This window comes from Rhipicephalus sanguineus, unplaced genomic scaffold (genome assembly GCF_013339695.2).
Source record: "Rhipicephalus sanguineus isolate Rsan-2018 unplaced genomic scaffold, BIME_Rsan_1.4 Seq305, whole genome shotgun sequence".
Classification (NCBI taxonomy): domain Eukaryota; kingdom Metazoa; phylum Arthropoda; class Arachnida; order Ixodida; family Ixodidae; genus Rhipicephalus; species Rhipicephalus sanguineus.
This window is the reverse complement of record NW_023614980.1, coordinates 45916-60001: the sequence shown is the minus strand read 5'-3', so window position 1 is coordinate 60001 and position 14086 is coordinate 45916.

Genomic DNA, 14086 nt, shown 5'->3' with positions numbered 1-14086 from the left:
GTTATTATACCAAAAAAATATAAATTCACGGTCCATCTCTCTGCCTCTTAAGGCAGAATGACCTTATTTTTCCCCCATTATTTATTTTTGTTCTTTATCTCTACTTTTCTGCCACCAATACTCTAACCGTCTCTTACTTATTTCTATCGCGGACGTGTTCAGCTTTCCATTGTTGTCCCTAAAACCCAAGGCTTCATGTAGACTCGTGCCCACACGTATACCTGGGTGAATATCGCCACATTCAATCAGTACATGTTCCATCGTTTCCTTAGTTCCCCCGCAGCATGTACATTGTTCTTCTTCGTTACTAAATCTCGCTTTATAACTACGCGTTCTAAGGCAGCCCGACCTTGCTTCAAACAGTAAAGCGCTTCCCCTTGAATTCTCGTAAAACCTTTCCCTCCTTATTTCGTTTTTTCCTTTTCGGTAGTTACTCAGAGCCGGCTTCTTTTCCATCGCTGTCATCCAATAAGTCCTCTCCGCCTCTCTGACCTTCCGCTTAATGCTCCTTGTTGCCATATCGCCCGCACTGCCAGCCGTATATTTACTGGTGAGCCTCCTAGTTCTTTTTCTCCACTGCGTGTCAACGCTTTTTCTATACAAATACCTGAAAACCTTCTCTGCCCATCTACTCTCCTTCATTTTCCTCAGCCTCTCTTCGAATCTCATTTTGCTCTGCGCTTCCCTCACTTCAAAGCCTGTCCATCCCATATCACCCTTTACCGCCTCATTTGTCGTCTTCCCGTGAGCGCCCAACGCGAGGCGGCCCACCGTCCTTTGATTTACATCCATTCCTGATTGCACCTCTGACTTCATGCACACCACTGAGTTCCCAAATGTAAGCCCCGGAACCATCACACCCTTCCACAGCCCTCGAAGCACCTCGTACCTATTGTATCCCCATAAAGCTCTGTGCTTCATAATTGCAGCATTCCTCTTTCCCTTTGCTACCGATGCTTTCTCTTGTACCTCCATATATCTATCCCCCTCATTTACCCATACTCCGAGGTACTTGTACTCGCTTACCCTCGGTATTTTTTGGCCCTGTATTAATACCGTATGGTCTCCGTGATCATTGAATACCATCAATCCACATTTTGTTGCACTAAATCCTAGTCCTAGAGCCTCACACTCCCTTCCGCATATATCTGCCAGTCGCTGTATATCATCTTGACTGTCCGCAAATAAGACAATATCATCAGCATAAAATAGACCTGGAAGCTTCTGCTCAACCATCGCTCCGACCTGTTTGTGTGACAAATTAAATCCAATGTTGCTACCTTCTAGCGCTTTTTCCATCCTCGCCATGTACAGCATGAATAACAGCGGGGACAAAGGGCATCCCTGTCTCAGCCCCTTGCTAATTTCAACGCTGTCCTTGCTACTTATTCCTTCCCATTCTATACAACTGTATTTCCTCGGTATATTTCCCTCAAAAGCTGTACACAGTCGTCACCTATGCCCACTTCCTTCAATATATCCCACAAAATTTCCTGATTAACGTTGTCATACGCCCCGGTGATATCTAGATAAGCTACGTATAAGGGCCTGTTTTCTATTTTAGATATTTCTATACACTGGGTAAGAACAAACAGATTATCGTCTAACCGCCTGTCGATTCGAAATCCATTCTGAAGTTCTCCCAAAATATCATTTTGTTCTACCCACGCTTCTATTTTTAATTTTACTGTCTGCATCGCCAACCTGTATAGCACCGATGTAATTGTTAGCGGTCTATACGAGCGAATGTTATCCTTTTCTCCCTTGCCTTTATAGATTAAGTTCATTCTACTTTTTCTCCAACTGTCTGGTATTTCCCTCTCCTGTAAGCACTTTTCTACGGCTTTCAGCAGTGCTTCTTTAGTGTTATGTCCGAGTTCGTTAATGAGGCTGACGGGAACCCCATCTAAGCCCGGAGTAGTGCGCTTAGGAATTTTTCCTTCGGCCTTCTTCCAATTGAAATTCTCTAGTACTACATCTTCGTCGGTTGCACTCCTTTGCGTACTTTTACTCACCGGGGGAATCCCCTGGGGGACCTTTTTAAACGAATCGGCTGTTATCTTTCGGATGTAACCTAGCGCTTCATATCCTTCCAATTTATTTCCTCCTTCATCTACCATATGTTGTTGCATTGTGACAGACTTCCTACCCAGCGCTTTTAGGTGGCTCCAAAATATCCTAGGCGCGGCCTTCTTCTTTTCGCGAATCTCTGTCATCCAGCGATCACTTTCACCTTTAAGGGGGTAGGAGGAGAGCGCCGCGTCGCGGCGCGCGTCTGAACTACCTCAATTACAACTTTTCAAAGGGGCGCGCGCCGAATGGGACGGCCGGAGCAACACCGCCGCGCGCCCCGATCCAGGTGGCCGTGCCACACTAGGTGCGCTTTAGCCAGTAGCCGCCAGGCGGCGACTGCGCTCGATCTCGCGGCCAATAGGATACCGCCAGCGCGCTCCCCATAGGTTTTGCTTTCGGCGCTCTACCAAAACACCTCGAGGAAGCCCTCCAGGGCATTTCTGTAAGTACTTTCGAAAGGAAATGTGTTCTTTACTGTTAAAAAACCATTTTCAACGAACTGAAAGCACAAGATAGTCTACAGTCGCTGTCTCTGCAGAAAACCGAGCACCCGCTTCACGTGGTCGCCGCGTTGGGGAACCCTGAACCGGCCTCTTGCGTGAAAGCTAGTCACTCCCTGAGTGCAAACTATGTGAAATATCTCGTTAGAGTAGACTGCCTGTATAACCAACGGAGCATAACATAAAGAAGCCTCAAGCCAGCGATCGCACGGGTTCGCGACGACTGAAGGTGCCTCTGCATGTATGAGCGTCTGCTTGTATGTTCGTACTGATGGTTTCGGTTTTGCTACCAGCGTGTTTTGGCACCGCGCTGTGAACTTTAGGCCGCAAAATATGAGAATTTGTGAGTACACAAACAAATAATGTTGCGCGGACGCTATCAGAGAATTTCAAAAACAATTTCATTACAACTACAGCTTCGGTGCGCATGGCAACTTTGTGATGTGCCGTCCCGACGATTCAGTGTTTTTTTTTTTTCGGTCTAAATTCGTGTACGTTTTAATGCCATTTGACAAGTTGTCTCGTACTGCGTATTGATCGGTCTTCTCGGCGGGCAAATGCCGCTGCTTCTGTTTCTTTATTCAGTGCATTCGTTTCGTTTCAAAACGTCAGCAAATGCGACGCCTGTTTTAATGCTCCTTAATTATCGATCCCTTTGCATTCCGGTGAACTTGCCGCTCTCTCTCAACAACAAATTCATAGACCAAAGCTTCACCACTTCGAGATTGCTGGTGGAAGGAGAAGCAGTCTACGAGACCGAGCATGTAGTAGCATGCAACGCCAAGGAAAAGACAGAAAATACAGTAACGTTCGCCGGTCTTGTTCTGCAAACGTCGGCTGTGAACTAGGACCCACATGAACTTGAAATAGCGGTGAATAAAATAGAAGTTATTGCAGCAACCAGCAGCCGCAAAACAGGATAGTAATTATTTGGCGAGTACCCCAGCAGTTTTGGCAGCAGTGTCGTGTCTAACGCCAACAGGGTGGCATCTTTCCCACGTAAATAAATGAGGCTCCAAGAAAATACATGGGGTTGGAGAGGCCCAACGTAAGTTTGAGAGTGGCACAAATACATTTGGGCTTTTTAGCACATTGTGCTTGCGTCAGGGGAATGCAAGCTCGACTGAAAAAAATTTGCAGTGGCTTAGCTCGGCTATGCCAGGATATACGTAGCGTTAGCAAAAGTTCAGCTGATTATTCTTAGCTTTCCAGATTGTCTAGGATAATTAGCCTTCTTCTGTTCATTCTTCGTACGCTGAACCGCTAATTGCGAGGCAACTACTTCGGGATCCAATGAGATAAGCTTCTTGGCTCTTCTGCGCCGTCGAGCAGCATTTGCGCTCTCCTTCTCCATGGCGTTACCCACCTGCAAACGCCAGTCAGAGGCGCTATCAAGCGGCCCCAGCGCAGTGTCAGACGGCGACTGCACAGCGAAGGCGAATAGCTGCGCGCGCGCCGGCGCCACTGTGCCTATGGCTACGACGTCACTCCTCTCGAATGCGGCGCAAACCAGCAGCGGCGAGCCGCGCGCGGCGGTGGCGGAGTCTGCGCGCGCATCGGTGCCAGCGTGTCTGCCGCGCCTACGACGCCACTCCTCCCGAACGCGCAGACCAGCAGCTGCGAGCCGCGCGCGGCGGTGTCGGAGAGCGCGTGAGATGCCAGCTCCGGTGACCCAGCTGTGTGACATCACTAATCCTCGCACATGCGCAGCACGGCTCATGACCATCCACGCGAAATCGGCTCCGGCTAGGCAAGTGTAGCTGACGCTACAAATGTTATTGCCAACATAAATGCAGCACACAGCCGCAGCATTTGACTCTCGCTAATCCACCAGCAAACGTCGCGTAGCTTACGAAGGCGAAAGCCTTAGGTGCCTCTTCAAATGCGAAGATTGACCGTCGGCGGCGTCAAGACGAGTGACGCAAAAAATAATCGTCACGTGATGATGTCACCATATGACGTCATCATGACGTCACAGATCGCTAAAATATGTAGCGTCAATATGACGTCACATAACGTGACGTCACATGATGACGTATTCACACGTCATGGTCGCCTTGCATTGCCTCCGTGATCGGTGACGGAAGCCGTGCAAAACCGCGTTAGGTGCACAACGCTTTTGGAGGGGGGCGCGGGAGAATCAGTACAACTACTGACAAGAACAAGATGACTTTCACCTTCTAGTCATCTTTAGCGAACGCATAAGAGACCCTGTGCGTTTTTTAATTCAACGTATCTAAACAATGACTTGAGCATCTGCAGCCGATTTTGTGGACGCTGAGCACGGGGCCGACGATCAAGAGGTTGCACGGAAGGGTTCTGAGATGGCATCGCACGTGGTAAAAGGTAGCGCTTTTTCCATCCTGTGGCAGATAAGCATCATTTGCCGGCGGGAAGCGCGCGCGAGCCATCGTCTCAGTGCGCGCTGTCTGCTACTCATCGAACATCGCAGGCCCGACGCAGTAACGAAAGTCTTCGTCGCGGAAGTGCTTGTTGCACACAAGACTCGTAGCCGATGGCTACTTGCCGGTTCTTAGCTTTAAAACCCATGCTTCACGAAGTTTCTTGTCCCGCGGTTACCGGTACAGGCTGACACTGGGCTCCGTTGCGTATGCGCGGCACTGCGGCACCGAGCGGTAGAGCCCCATGTTCGTCGCCTTCGGAGGCAGCCACTCTATTACAATGGTTTCAATTGAGTAGAAAATGAGAGAAAACTTCCGAATTTGAACAGACCGCAGCGCATGTGGGACTTGACACTCGTTTTCAAAGCATGCGGCAATGCTCCACAAGCAACCGACGCGGCCGCTGAGACCACGTGATCCTGCCAAGCACGTCACGCCAACGCTGGCTACGGCGTTTCCAGTGGTGGGCCTCGAGGCTAGTACCGCCGCAACTATCAAGTGGTGGGTCGTAAATGGCTGCTCGTCATACCCAGCCGTATGCGGTCTGATGTCTGCGCATCTTTTCACGCTGAACCGCAACATGCACACGCTGGTGCGCTAAAAACGTATGAGCGGATCCGCCAACGTTATTACTGGTGGGGCATGTACACATTTGTGCCAAAGTGCATTCGCTCATGTTCCTTGTGTCAACAACGTAAGACATTTCCTCATTCACCCGGTCAAATGCAGCCTCTACGATGTCCTGCACGCCCATTTGACCGTGTTGCGATTGACCTATACGGCCCACTTTCGTGCTCTGTTGCTGGTAATCGATGGGTGATTGTAGCTGCCGACCATCTGACAAGATACGCCGAAACGGCAGCGCTACCTTCGGCTGGTGCTCGTGACGTTGCCATCTTGCATCGGTTCGTTCTTCGTCATGGTGCACCACGGGAGCTACTGAGTGACAGAGGTCGCGTGTTTTTGTCTGAAGTTCTACAACAGCTTCTTCACTCATGCCGTACAGTGCACCGCACATCAACGGCCTACCACCCTCAGACGAACGGCCTAACGGAACGTTTCAACCACACACTGGGAGACATGCTTACTATGTATATTGATTCTAACCACTCCAATTGGGATGTCATTCTCCCTTTCGTGACGTACGCATACAATACTGCGACACAATCCACAACAGGCTTTTCCCCATTCTTTCTTTTGTATGGCCGCGAGCCATGCAGCACCGTCGACACAATACTGCCGTACAATCCCGATGCCTCGGAATTCAGCCAGTTTCCGAAATGGCCGAATATGCTGAAGAGTGTCGTCATCTCGCACGCTCATTCACGGCGGATAATCAAGCCCTCCAAAAAGATCGCCTTGACCGTGATGTGGCCCCGGACACTTTCCCCGTCGGCTCTCTCGTGTGGCTTCGGCTGCCTTTTCGCTCTCCTGGCCTGACTCCCAAGTTTGCACGGAAGTATACCGGCCCTTACCGCGTCATAAAGTGCCCTTCTCCCGTCACCTATGTGATTGAGCCGGTCCAGCCGTCCACGTACAAGCGCCGTCTTGGTAGTGAGACGGTCCACGTCAGTCGCCTCAAGCCCTGCTACGACCCTCCTGTCCTCTCGTCACTTTGAGTCGCCAGGATGGCTCCTCTTCATCGCCGGGGTATTGTAGCGGTCAAAGGGCAAGGCATTCACCAGTGGGATCATCTCTTGGTGCAAAGGCGCGAGCGCTGATCGCGAGCTGTGGTTGCTGAGCCTGCTTGTTTCCCGCTGGACCTGCGGTCTGCTTGCTACCAGACGTCGTCAATCAACCTCCTTGCAATATATATATATATATATATATATATATATATATATTAGGGACGAAGCATCTTAGGGTTTCGCCTTGTCGGCGTGTCACGTCCCTCATAAACCGGTATGCGCCACAAAATTGGGTAAATCCCACTATTTTTGAAAACCGCGCCGCGTGGAGTGACCCCTGCGTCTCCTGCCGAGCGGTGGAGTTAAGATTGGGTCGATGGAGGTGATCCCGATGGTTCGGATGATCGTGGTGACACGTTGAAGGACTAGACAGGCCCGGTTGCTCAGATCCTGGCAAACTTTAGTTTATTTACACACATTTACACTTGATGACAAAACAAAGGGCCACTGAGCGGCTCTCGCGACAACAACTGGGCTAGACCCGTACCAAGCATTCAAGCCCTTAAGAAAATATGCTCTAAGTCCTTCGTCCTTGGATCAGAGTCGGCGCCAAACACGACCTCTGTCCCCTCCTCAATCTCTCCGTCGAGCACCAAGCTCTCACCTATCCTCTCCTATTTGCTCCTTTAAATCCCCCCTGTCTCGTCTGAGACCCTCTTATGGGACCAACCCTTATCTATAGGCCGTTGCATCGGGCGAGGAGGACCGGACTGGCAACCAACGCTTTCCTCCTTTCTGGCTCGTGCGCGACGGCGCGGAGTGTGCGGGCTGGTGCTTGGATGAGTGGCGTTTTCGAACAATTTTTGCGTGTTTTAGGTCGACCTGCCTATTTTGTTCTCTTTTATTGCGGTGTCAGCCAGCGAAAGGTCAACGGGAAACCGCTGTGCCGTTTTTGGTTGTTCTAACAACTATAAAAAGGAAACTGGTGTCAGAATAAGTATGCGACGTGCATCACCAAGCGCGGAGTGTTTGCGGTTGTGCGCACTTTTCAAAGTACATCGTTTGTGTTACGTTACAGGTTCTAAATCGGCAAGTGCCGCAATATATCCGGAATTCCCAGTGTTCCACGCAGTCAAATGTCGATCGGATATGGCCAGATTTGCGAACACACATAAGTGGTCAAGTACGGCCCTGTCCGGTAAAGTTCAAAACATCTAAGTACCACTCGAGTAGCCACCTGATTTGTTTTCGCTTCGTTTCATTAATATATTTTAATATGATGTGCTTAGTCTAACAATTAGCTTCGTAGCTCGGCTCAACACGGTGATCGCTGCAGTTGATGTTTACCGGTATTAGCACGGACGAGAAATCCCTCACTTCGCAGCGGGGTAACAGGCATCATACATTTAATTTGCGCTCCCGTACCAGCCTTGTAAAACCCGATCATTCACTGAACGATACATGAAAAGGATGTGCCGAGATCTTTGTCGTGAGGTTACAACTTCCGTAAGACAGCGGGGTGTATCGTATACTATTAGCCATATGAAAGCCGAATAGTTACAAAAAAAAAGAAACAAAAAGAGTTCTGTCACTTCGTGTGTAAAAGTACTACCTCAGGAAGACAAATTTTTACGTGGTCAAGAACCCTGTCCGACAAGTCGCGCAATCATATACAACATAGTTAATTCTCTTCTATAAGCGCGATACAAAAATGACGTTTTTACACTTGTCTAGTGTTTCTTAAACTGCTAATTTTGCTGCTCAGCTTTGCGAACGACAGCAAGAACTTTGCAAAAACAGTACATTTGGTAGATGAAGTTACAAAAAATTAAAAAATAAAATACTAACAAGTACTAACAAATGCTCAACACGGTTTCCGACGGGGATATTCTACCACTACCCAGTTGGTTGGTATTATACATGATTTCGCAGGGGCTTTAAATAAAGGGAAGCAGGTGGACGTAATCTTTATGGACTTTAAAAAAGCATTTGATAAAGTGTCGCACAAAGAACTGATTCATAAACTAAGCCATATTATCAACAATGAAGAAATAATAAATTGGATTAGGGCCTATCTCTCAAATCGCGGCCAGTTTGTATCGTTTAATCAGTCTTCTTCCGAAAGTGTGTCAATTGATTCTGGCGTTCCCCAGGGGTCCGTTCTCGGGCCTTTGCTATTTCTAGTGTTTATAAACGACATTGTTAAAGACATTTCAACGAATATTAGGTTGTATGCAGATGACTGCGTTTTGTATCAAACTGTGAGGTCTGTACAGGATCAGGCGAGGTGAAATGATGATTTTGCGAAGATTATTTTATGGTGTGAGCAGTGGCAAATGCCTATCAATTTTGAAAAAACTGTTTTTATGAGGATCACAAACAGCCCCGCCACGGTGGTCTAGTGGTTACGGCGCTCGACTGCCGACCCGAAGGTCGCGGGATCGAATACCGGCCGCGGCGGCTGCATTTTCGATGGAGGCGAAAATGTTTGAGGCCCGTGTACTTAGATTTAGGTGCACGTTAAAGAACCCCAGGTGGTCAAAATTTGCGGAGCCCTCCACTACGGCGTCTCTCATAATCATATCGTGGTTTTGGGACGTTAAACCCCAGATATTATTATTTGAGAATCACTAACAAAAAGAAAATACTGCCCTTTACATATTCTACTGGTGACCAAGTTCTTCCCGAGGTTGAGCACTACAAATACTTAGGATTGCTAATTGCTAACAAACTCTCCTGGAACACACATCTAGATAATGTTGTAGCCAATGCCCCGAGGAAGTTGTTCTTTTTAAGGCGTACACTCAAGTTAGCTACCCCTCAAGTGCGTTCGCTTGCTTACCGCCCTATGTTAGAGTATGCCGTGATAACTTGGGACCCCTACACAAAGTCAGACATCGAAAAATTAGAAAGAATACAGAAAAAGGCTCTAAGATTCATTTACAACTCATATGGTCGCAGCTCTATTAGCGAATTGGTAAAAAAAAGGTAATTTGCCACCTGTTACTCAAAGAAACCGTGTTTGTAGACTGAAGTTCTTTTATCAGTTGGTAAATGGTCATTGCAAAACTAACACATCACATATCTTGATTCCATCTGCAGGTTACGCGACTAGAATCCGACATTCACAAACAATCCAGCCTTTAATGCAAAGAGTCGATTCCTTTAAATATTCTTTCTTTCCTCGCACAATAAACTATTGGAATAACCTGTCTAACGAAGCTGTAACCCAAAAATCTTTGGTATCCTTTGAAGAGCATTTGATCTGAAGGATTCTGTAACCTGTTCAGACTGCATTGACTTGTTTGTTGTTATTTTTTGCCCAAATGTACGTTTCTTATGTTTATGTACCACTCTGCTATGGTCTAAGTTAGACCGCAGTATTTATAAATAAATAAATAAATAAATAAATAAATAACAGAATAAATAAACAAATAAATAAATAAATAAATAAAAAACGCGAATCACCTCCGATGCCGATCGAAGGCTCGAGCCCGGGCGCGCTTCGTGCCTCACCGGCAGAAGAAACTCGCTAATTATGTTCATCTTATCGCCACCGAAATCAAATCAGATATCACGACTCTTAAAAGAAAGAGAAGCGCACCAGCATGTCAACATCAGCATGTTTTTATACCAGCGCACCCCTGTAAACAGCTGTAACTTCGTCCACGCCGGTGGGCAATAAACGAGCGAGTAATAAGCGGTCACTTAAAAGTGGAGAAACAAGATTGGTTCGCGAGCAACAAACGGATGCCGTCCGCGCCACGAAATCGAGACTGCGTGCTCACGCACAACCGCATGTACGAGCGCTAGTCGGTGTGACAGCATAAACACCCCGTGAATGAAAAAACCAACTAAAAGATTACAGTAGTTGCAGTCTAAGAAAAAAATTCATTGTATCTACTAAGAGGATGGGCTGTCCAGCAGGCCCGCGAAGCGGCCGACAGGCTTGGCCTGACGGTCCCGACGTGGGAGTAGCCCACTGTGCGCTAGGGCGCGTCCCACAGGACCTCATTAAAGTTATTTCAATCAATCAATCAATCTGCTAAGAGGGGCGGCACTTGCTTGCCCTGCTAGAACAAGTCGAAATATTTACGTGGTTTTTCAACAGAATGTGCCGAAAACATATGATATCGACCACTTGCGACACGTTCGCGTCGCCGTATATTAACATCATTGACCCTGAACGGATCAAACCATTTCAGAACGTCTCACACATTCATTTCCTACGTAGACAGCATCAAATGATACGAAATTCAGTGCGCCAGAACGAAAAAAAACCGGCTGCAACTGCAGCCGCACGCATACCTTCCATACAAACGCGGAGCTTCGCACATGCCAGTGGGTTGCCAGACTAGAGACGGCGCCGCCCGCTAGGCAACATGGCGGCGCCCACGAAAAAAGGTCTATACTCCACCAATGAAGTAGAGAACTTCGTTTCTCTCAGAGACGTGTCTCCGCCTCCACGTTCTCACGCTTTGCTGCCCTCACTATGCAGCAAACCAAATAAAGACGCCATCAATCACATACACAGTCAAAGTACACAGAAATACACCCCACCAACGTGCCTAGTTTACATTGCCATCTCGAGGCTTGTCTGCGACAAGGTGCCGCCGCCTGTTGCAATTACCGCAAAATCACGTCGATGCTCATTTAGTGAGAACCGTCGCGACGGCAACACATTGTTTACGTTGTCAATCTCCGTGAGACCGCTTCCGCCGCACTGGTGACTCCGCCGCGAAAGGAGCAGTCGACAAAAGGTCGCGGGGTTCGGCTACAAAGGCGCGGGTAGGGGCGAACGGCCTATAATGGCTCGTCTGAGCGGCCGGTTTTCATCAAGGCGCCCTCTTTTCGTCGGGCGCAGTCTACCGATTAGCCATCGTTGACCCGCACCGGTGAAATCTTTCCTCAAACATAACTGGTGGCGTTCGACGTTTTGTTTGTCCGGCGTTCCGCATCGCGAGTGGGCACAGAAATGGGCCACTTTTTTGTACGTGTATCAAGGGCAGTTTTCAAACTGAAAGATCTAGGAGCGTTGCTTTAAAGCGCGCCCTTCGCTCCATGTCGCGGGTGATAATAGAGAGTTTTAGTGCTGGGTTCCCGCGGGCTTGGGGGCGCGCGGGCCCTTGCGCTCTTTTGTATTCTCGGTGGATGCGGCCGGGAGTACAAAGGAACGCAAGAGCGTGCGTACGCAGGTGGCTTGGGGTCCCCAGTGCTAAAACTCTCTAATAAAAACGCTAAAGCACCTCGAAGACCTGCGTACCGCCAGCGGTAAATGGTGTATACATATAGCTCGCCGTTACTGTGCTGGCGGATCTATGGCGCTTGGCAGAGATACCTAACGCAGCGCGCTGCGGAGCGAGGGGTCACAGGTTCAAATCCCCGGTGGCGCGCTTGTGGTGTCGTCGTCAAGCACCACCGCGGGTTCGAGCACTGGGAGCTTCATGCAGGCCGCCGCGTCCTCGTTCGTCCCGCGCCCGTGTACCGTTCGAACTGCTGCGCGCGAGAACTCGGCCCGTAACCGCGAAGGGACGGCGAGCCGTCGCACGCAGCGAGGGAGAGCCTAGGCGACACTCTCCAAATCAGTGATTTATTACGGGGGATTTTAATACAAGAGAACAATAATTCGTTACAACCAATCGCACGTAAGATAGTTACACAGGACACCAATCAGCTAATACAATTGTTACCAAATGTGGCCGCGAATGGCACACCCACAAAACGAACAAAGAAAGAAAGAACCAGGTTTGGAGAGCCGACCTACCCTTCGGCCGGCGCTCCCGCGATCTCGCACCCCAGAGCAGAAGACACAGAACAGATAAAGCAATTAACACTTGAAAGGAACATACGGTGCACGATCGCGAGGCGCTGCCTCGGGACTTCGAGACCGCGGAGGGTAGCGCGCGCCCGCTGAGGCCGGAGCCCCGACAAAACGACGTAACCGCCGGCCGGCGGCGAAGAACAAAGAACTAAAGGATCGCCGCCGGCCGGAGCGGCCAAAACACGTACGCACCCTTCGAGGTCCCCAAGTGGTCTCCCTCGAACCTCGTCGCGCGCCCGCCGCCTCTAGGCGAGCGCGAGCGAGGTCCAAATCCCGCCAAAATTGGGCCAATCGGCCACCGTGTTTAACCTTCGAGGGCGGGGTGGCAGCAAAGTGACAGCGATTTATGACCAGCTGCCACCCGTCCGGTCGAGAAGAGAGGGACACGAGAATTCTCCAAGGGAAGATGGCGTCGAGCCACTGGCGCGGACGCCTGAATTCCCACACGCTTCAGAAATTTTAACACGAAAGTGTTTTATCCCGGGCTCCACCAAGACTTCAGTGACGTATTTCCGTCACGGAAATGACGTCGAAAAAATTTGCACGATCAGATGGCAAAGAAAAAAGGTTCCGTCAACGGGCATCGAACCCACGACCGCCCGGTCCGCAACAGCAGATGCCGGGCACGCTTTCCACTGCGCCACGGTCACAGACTCCAGAGGCTTTACAAACGCGCCTTTTATATCTACCACTCTCCCGGTGCGCGGGGTGGTGTGGCCCTCTGGAAGCGGTAAATAAAGTAATTCGTCATTACTGTGGCCTCCGCGATTAACACCTGCAACGCGTTACACGTCCATCCCATTCGGCGCGTTTTCAATAGAAGTTCAATTTTGTCAATGCCTTAACACACCGCGAGGCGGCTATCTTAGCCCAAGCGTCCTAAAAAAATCCACAGCATACTCACGGGGTGAATGAGGATGAGTGGGGCGAAGCTCCGGAGGAAATCATCGGTAAACCGTGAATACTCTGAGCGAAAGTGAAAGCGCGCCAACAGCGAGCGGATTTTATTACAACGGTCCCCCTAGCGTACGTCGCCGCACTAAATCGAACGATTGCCTTCCACCAATGACACGCGCCATATGTGAATATTCCGTGAATTCTGCCCAGTACATCATCAACGACGTGAGATCGGGCGCGTTTATACTAAAGGGTCGATGAGAGTCATGGCGACTTGCAGCTCACTTTAATTTTACATGTACGCTGTGAATTTTTATTGTTTAATCACGCACTGGAGAAATCTCACACAGGCACTACCTTGGAGGTCAAAATCCAGTGCCTAAATATACGGGGTCGTCAGTGAACGGTTGTGCGGCGCAAGCAGTCGGTGTTTTTCAATCGAGAAACTCGCTAGCAGACGCTGCCTGCGTCGGCCTCGCGAGGCGAGAAGGGGGGGGGGGGGACTAGAGCACGCATCTGCAACGCAGCGAGCGCCTCCGCGCCATCTAGGGGTCTTTCTGAGAACTGCAGGTGGCTACCTACTACTACTACAAACTACAGAGGAGGGACAGACCCACACCCAAAGGAGCTTCGCCCCTAAAACGTCTGCCTCGCTCATAGCATCACGCTAATCCAAACCAAAAATAGCTCTGCGACGCGCGCCTGCCTCACCTGGCTGTTACACCGCGTTCCCTGCTCACGCGCTCGTTCCCAGAAAAATCGCGG